Raw genomic sequence first — 6,241 nt, forward strand, 5'->3', positions numbered from 1 at the left:
ATGGGCAGCCCATGGCACTTTCAATATTCTTCTCCAATACCATAACTCAAAACCACAGATGGTAGTGTGGTAATGCAGGTATGCAGCACCAGAAGAATTAAGAAGGCATTAAACACTTATACTAGTATAAAGGGAGCTCTTGCAGTGTAGTGGTTACGAGTAGGGCTGATAATATGAAGGTCAGCAGTTCAAAACTACCAGTCATTCTGTGTAGGGAAGATTTACAGCCTCAGAAACCATATGCAGGGTCGCTATGAGTTGGAACTGACTGCACGGCACACCACCACCACCACCACTAGTAAAAAAAAATAGATGGAGCTAGAATTCTAGCAAAAAACATTATTGATATCCAGAAAAACTATAATTGTCATAAAGCATATTCATCACAATTTATAAAATTTTCTGACAATTTGATTCATGAGATCAAAATTGGAGAAAATGCTGAACGTACTATTATCTAAAGAAAGAGAGATCTGAGATCATCATTCATATGGAGATATCACTTTAAAGTTATCAAAGCCAGGTTGAATGTAGTAGCAACATTAGCCCATAAAAAGACCCTCTTCAATTGCTGAGAAAATCAAATAAAATTAGACATACTGCTATTAAATAATTTCTTCACTTCTCCTCTATTACACTAAAATGATCAATTTTCACATTGTACGCTTCAAGCCGTACCTGACAAGCTTTAGCAATTATAATATCCTAATTATTTCCCATGCTTCCATACTTCTAACAGTAATGATGTTTAATAGCCATCCTAAAATTGGGGTAAATTCCATGACTTCAAAGCAAATGTAATCAAATATTGTTGCTGCTGTTTTAATAAGAGTGAGTTGGTTTTGACACGTAGGGACCCTCATGTCCAGTAATGTAAAACTCTGCCCAATCCTGTAGCAGTCATGTGATTGGTTGCACACAGGAGTGTGGTGATTTATTGGGTATTAATTTATGGAACTGATTTTGGGGAGTTAAATACCAGACTTTGCTTCTTTATATTTCTTAGTTTGGAAGCAATGTTGAAACCTGTCTAGCATCATAGAACATGAAAACCTCTACTGACTGAGGAATAGGGGCTCTGTATGAGATACATTAGCCAGGATTCAAACTTGAGTATCACCAAGAGAAGGTAGAAATTCTACCAAATAATCACCAATCTCCACCTCCATCAAAAGATAGGTTCACTAATCAATCACCACGAATAGGGCTGTTAACTACAAGATCAGCAGTTCAAAACTATCAGGTATTACATAGGAGAAAGATGTAGCTTTCTGCTCACGTAAAGATTTACAGCCTTGAAAACTCTATGCATGATTGCTAAAAGTTGGAAGCAACTCCACGGCATATACCAACCACCATCACCATCACCAATCAAATTGTTGAAAAGTATACATACTCCTTTCCTTTTCTGACTAACACCTGTTCGCTGTTACAGAACAACGGAGCTGAGTTATACACAGTAAAGTTTTCTACTGCAACACAATTTTAATATGCACAACTAAACTACCTTTTTTGCTATTTTGAGTTCTAATAGCACAATGATGAAAATGCTTGGCTGTTAACTGAAAGGTCAGTAGTTTAAACACATCAAATTATCTGTAGGAGAAAGACCTGGCAATAAATACTGCTAAGAATTACAGCTTAGGAACCCAATAGTGTAGCTCTATTGCTATAAATTAAAATAAATTAGACGTTGACAATTTTGATTTCCATTTTATAGAACAATAATACTGAATTATGCATATTTAATTTTTCTTATACAACTTCTACCTTTACAATTGTGACAATTGCAATTAGTCATGATAACAATTGCTTACTACTGAATAAAAAAAATCCTATCCCATCTCCTTTCACCAGACCCATCTAGATAAGATGAAAACTATTCATTGGGAAATGGTTGATGTTCAAACATTTCAAGAGGTACCATTTGATCCAGAGCCAATGATACTGAAGGTGGAAGTCCAAGGCACATTGAAGGAATTGCCAAAGAACAAGGCATCAGGAACTGATGAAATAAAATTGAAATTTTTCAAGAAAATGAGGTGCCACAGGAGACACTCACTCACCTAGGCCTAGAAATTTGGAAAACAACTATCTGGCCAACTGATTGGAAGAGATCCATATTTGTGCCCATTACAAAGAGATGTGACCCAATAGAATGTGGATATCATCAGACAATCTCTTTGATATCCCATGCGAGTAAAGTTTTACCAAAGGTAATACAGAAATGGCTACAAGGATACATTGACAGAGAACTTCCAGAGGTTCAAGTCAGTTTCAGAAGAGGCCGTGGAACAAGGAGTATCATTGCTGATGTCCGATGGATCTTGGCTGAAAGCAGAGAATATCAGAAAGATGTTTACCTGTACATTACTGACTACAAAAAGGCTTTCAATTGTGTGGATCATGAAAAGCTATGGACAACGTTGCAAAATAGGAGTATTCTGGAATACTTAAGTGTGCTCATGAGGAATTTGTACATGGACCAAAAGGCAGTATTCAAACAGAGCATGGGAACACTGAATGTTTTAAAATTAAGAAACGTATGTGACAGGGTTGTATTCTTTCACCATATTATTCAGCCTGTATGCTGAGCAAATAATCTGAGAAGCTGAGTTATATAAAGAAAAATGTGACATCAGGATTGGCAGAAGACTCATTCATTAACAACCTGTGAAATGCAGATGATGCAACCTTGCTTGCTGAAAGTGAAGAATACTTAGATTATTTACTGATGAAGATCAATGAGCACAGCCTTCAGTATGGATTGCATCTCAATTTAAAGAAAAAAAAATCATCATCACTGGACTAACAAACAACATTCTTCTCAATGGAGAAAAGATTGAAGTTGTGAAGGACTTCATTATTCCTGGATTAAACTATCAACACTCATGGAAGCAACAGTTAAGAAATCAGATGATGTGTTACATTAGGCAAATCTGCACAAGACCTTCTTAAAATGTTGAAGGGCAAAGATGTCAGCTTGAGGACTAAGGTGTGTCTGCCCTAAGCCATGGTATTTTCAATAACTTAATAGGCATATGAAAGATGGACAGTGAATAAGGAAGACCACAGAAGAAGTGATGTTTTGAGTTATGGGGTTGGAGAAGAATATTGAAAGTGCCGTGGGCTTCCAAAAGAACCAACAGATCTGTGTTGGAAGAAGTGCTCCTTGGAGGCCAGGATGGCCAAACTTTGTCTCTCATACTTTGTACATATTGTCAGGAGAGACCAGTCTCTGGAGAAGGATATCATGTTTGGTAAGGTGGAGGGTCAGATAAAAAGTGGAAGTCCCCCAACGAGATGTATTGGCAAAGTGGCAGCATCAATGTGCTCAAGCGTGGCAGCAATTGTGAGGTTGGCCCAGGATCAGGCAGTGTTTCATTGTGTCGTGTATCAGGTCGCTATGAGTTGGTACAGATTCAATGGCACCGAACGACAACTACACCCTGACACTGAAACTAAAATCCTTCTTGAAAACTTGGAAGTCAGTTACTTTGTATCTTTATAGCCCCACAACCCCCATAATAGTAGGTAGCCAATATCTAAGTTGTCCATCCCCGTCAATACGTGCAGACGGAATAGGCTTGATCTTTGAAGTGAATACTTCTTCCCTCGCCATTGGTATTTTGAGCTACTACATCCATAAGTAGGAGCTCTGGTAGCGTAGTGGTTATGAATCGGGCTGCGAACCTTAAGGTCAGTGGTTCGAAACTACCAGCCGCTCTGCGGGAGAAAGATGAGGCTTTCTACTCCCGTAAAGATTTACACCCTTGGAAACCCTGTACAGGGTCGCTATGGGTCGGAACCGACTCGAAGGCACTTAACAACAACAACAACAAACATCCATAAGTAAAGGTAAAGTTCATAAAATTATAGTAATTTACACTTGCTTCCATTATCAATTTTTTTTTTATCTTCCTCTAGTCAAGTTATGATCATCAAGTCATGGAATCTAGGTCAATTCTCCTGAAACTTGAAACTAACCAGCCTTCCTCTTCTCTCTCTCATTTTAAGATTGACAGGAATCTATGGAACTTGATCAAACTCAGCCCATATCTTCATTACTGGCTTTCCCCCATTTCCACTCACATATAGACCAATGCATTCAGCAGCGCGTTTATATGCCTGCTTGCGTTCTCCCTGTAAGTCTCAGTCTTGGAGGTGGGTTTGTCCAGAAGGGACTTAATTGCTTACTTTGATGGTTCACCGGTGAAAAGCTTCCTTGTTCTTTTTTTTTTTTTTGCTTGACCTTGTAATAGCTAAACAGACAGCCGTTTAAATTTTTTCCTGCTGGTCTTTCTTTCAAGAAGTATTGTCTGTTCCTCTAGTGACACCAGGCTAGTCTGCATGTCCAAAGTAGTAATGTCCCATCTCAGAAAGTTCTGGATGGGGTTCAGGATTCCACATAAGGTCTTATACATTACAAAGGCTTCTCAAGAAGTTCATTTTGTTGTTTGTTGTTGTTGTTGTTGTTATGTGCCTTGGAGTCAGTTCTGACTCATAGTGACCCTGTACAAGGTTTCTGAGTCTGTAAATCTTTATGGGAGCAGAAAGCCTCATCTTTCTCCTGTGGAACCGCTGGTAGTTTTGAACTGCTGACCCTGAGGTTTGCAGCCTGATTTGTAACCACTACCAGAGCTCCTGGTACTATACTGTATGGTGGTTGTATTAGGATATGATTTAGGGACTGGGTCAGAGGGAATGGCTGAGTACCCCAGGTAGTCCCCCGTTTTTGATAACCAATGTCTTAATTGCTGTTCCTGTCAAACCAGTGCATTGAGTACATAAACCTGTTCTGAGGCATCTTCCATTCTGGTTGGAAAATGAGCTTCTGCCTCCATAAGCAAATATTCCAGTTCATCAAATTGTAGCAACTGAAACTTGCTCACAGTATCAAACCTCTTTGTGTCCTCTGGTTAGTTTCTAGTCAACCCACCCTTAGTCATCCAAGCTAGGTTAAATGGGAATCAGTTGCAAGTTTTGAAATTCACACACACCTCTTTGCACTTCAAAACATCTGGCCCCTTCACTGTCAGAGCTAGCTCCCAGGGACTAGGCCATTGCGTCTTGTCTCAGGAGTTCACACTATTCCATAAACTTCAGACCAGTCAGCCTTCCCTCCTATCTCATCTCAAGGTGAACCAATATCAATAGAACATGCCTAAATTTAGCCATGCCTTCATTGATGCATTTCTCCCAATTCTGTTCACATGTAGATTCAGGTAGCCACCATCAAGTATAAACTAGCCAGTTTTCTGGTTCCCTTTAACTTTCAGTTCTAGCATGGATTTTCTCTGATGACCTGCCTTGATGCCTTCAAAACTCAAAATGCCAAACTGTCTGCTTTTTATTCTTTGCTTTCTTTTGATCTTGAATCTTCTGTTCTCCCACCAATTCTGAGTTAGTCTGTATGGCTTTTCAAATGTAGATGAGCAAACTCTGAAAGTTTTGGGTATGTTTCAGGAATCCACCTAATGTCATATGCTCTAGAAAGGCTTAAACAAAGAAGCCTATGTTTACAAGGCAAATTCTATGCCTCCTTTTGTCAAATACAACCAAGTATAGGCTGAAAGCAGGGTTATAAGTTCTCTGTAATAGTAATTCCCAATATCTCTATCACATATGCATTTCTGTTTTAAAGTAATAGACATTCAAAATCAATATCTATAAGGAAATCAGACACATAAATCTTTTAAAAACATTCCAAGTTCAATTTTTCCTCTAACTTGAACTAAACCCTTTCATATGCATATGTGTTTAGGCCTCTGGCAAGATGGATTCCAGTAGACCCTGGCCACAGATCAGCTGTTCTTTCCTCAGTTGAAACATTTTATCCCATTCCCTTTGTTCTTTCTCTTAAAAAACCTCATGGTTTCATGAGTCTGAAACCATTGCAATGAATCCTGATCCTGAAGCCAACCCACAACCCATTTGGGAACCATGCCTGAATATCTCTGACTCCAAAAGGTAGAAAGAGGATCAAACTCAAAATCAGCCCAAGGCCGATTACTATTAAGTGGAAGTAAGAGAAGCCTCCACCCTTTAAAATACTCATACCTGAGAACAAATTTAGAAAACTCATCCTTGTAATTTTGTTTTCTTTTTGTTAAAATAATGATTTTAAGGATAAGCACTGGACTACTGATCACTTGATCAGTGGTTCAAACCCATCATTCATTCCTTGGAAATGTTATGCTGGGTTACTATGAGTTGGAACTGACTCAACAGTACTTAATAA

The sequence above is a fragment of the Chrysochloris asiatica genome, unplaced genomic scaffold (assembly GCF_000296735.1).
Source record: "Chrysochloris asiatica unplaced genomic scaffold, ChrAsi1.0 scaffold00467, whole genome shotgun sequence".
In the NCBI taxonomy this organism is placed as follows: domain Eukaryota; kingdom Metazoa; phylum Chordata; class Mammalia; order Afrosoricida; family Chrysochloridae; genus Chrysochloris; species Chrysochloris asiatica.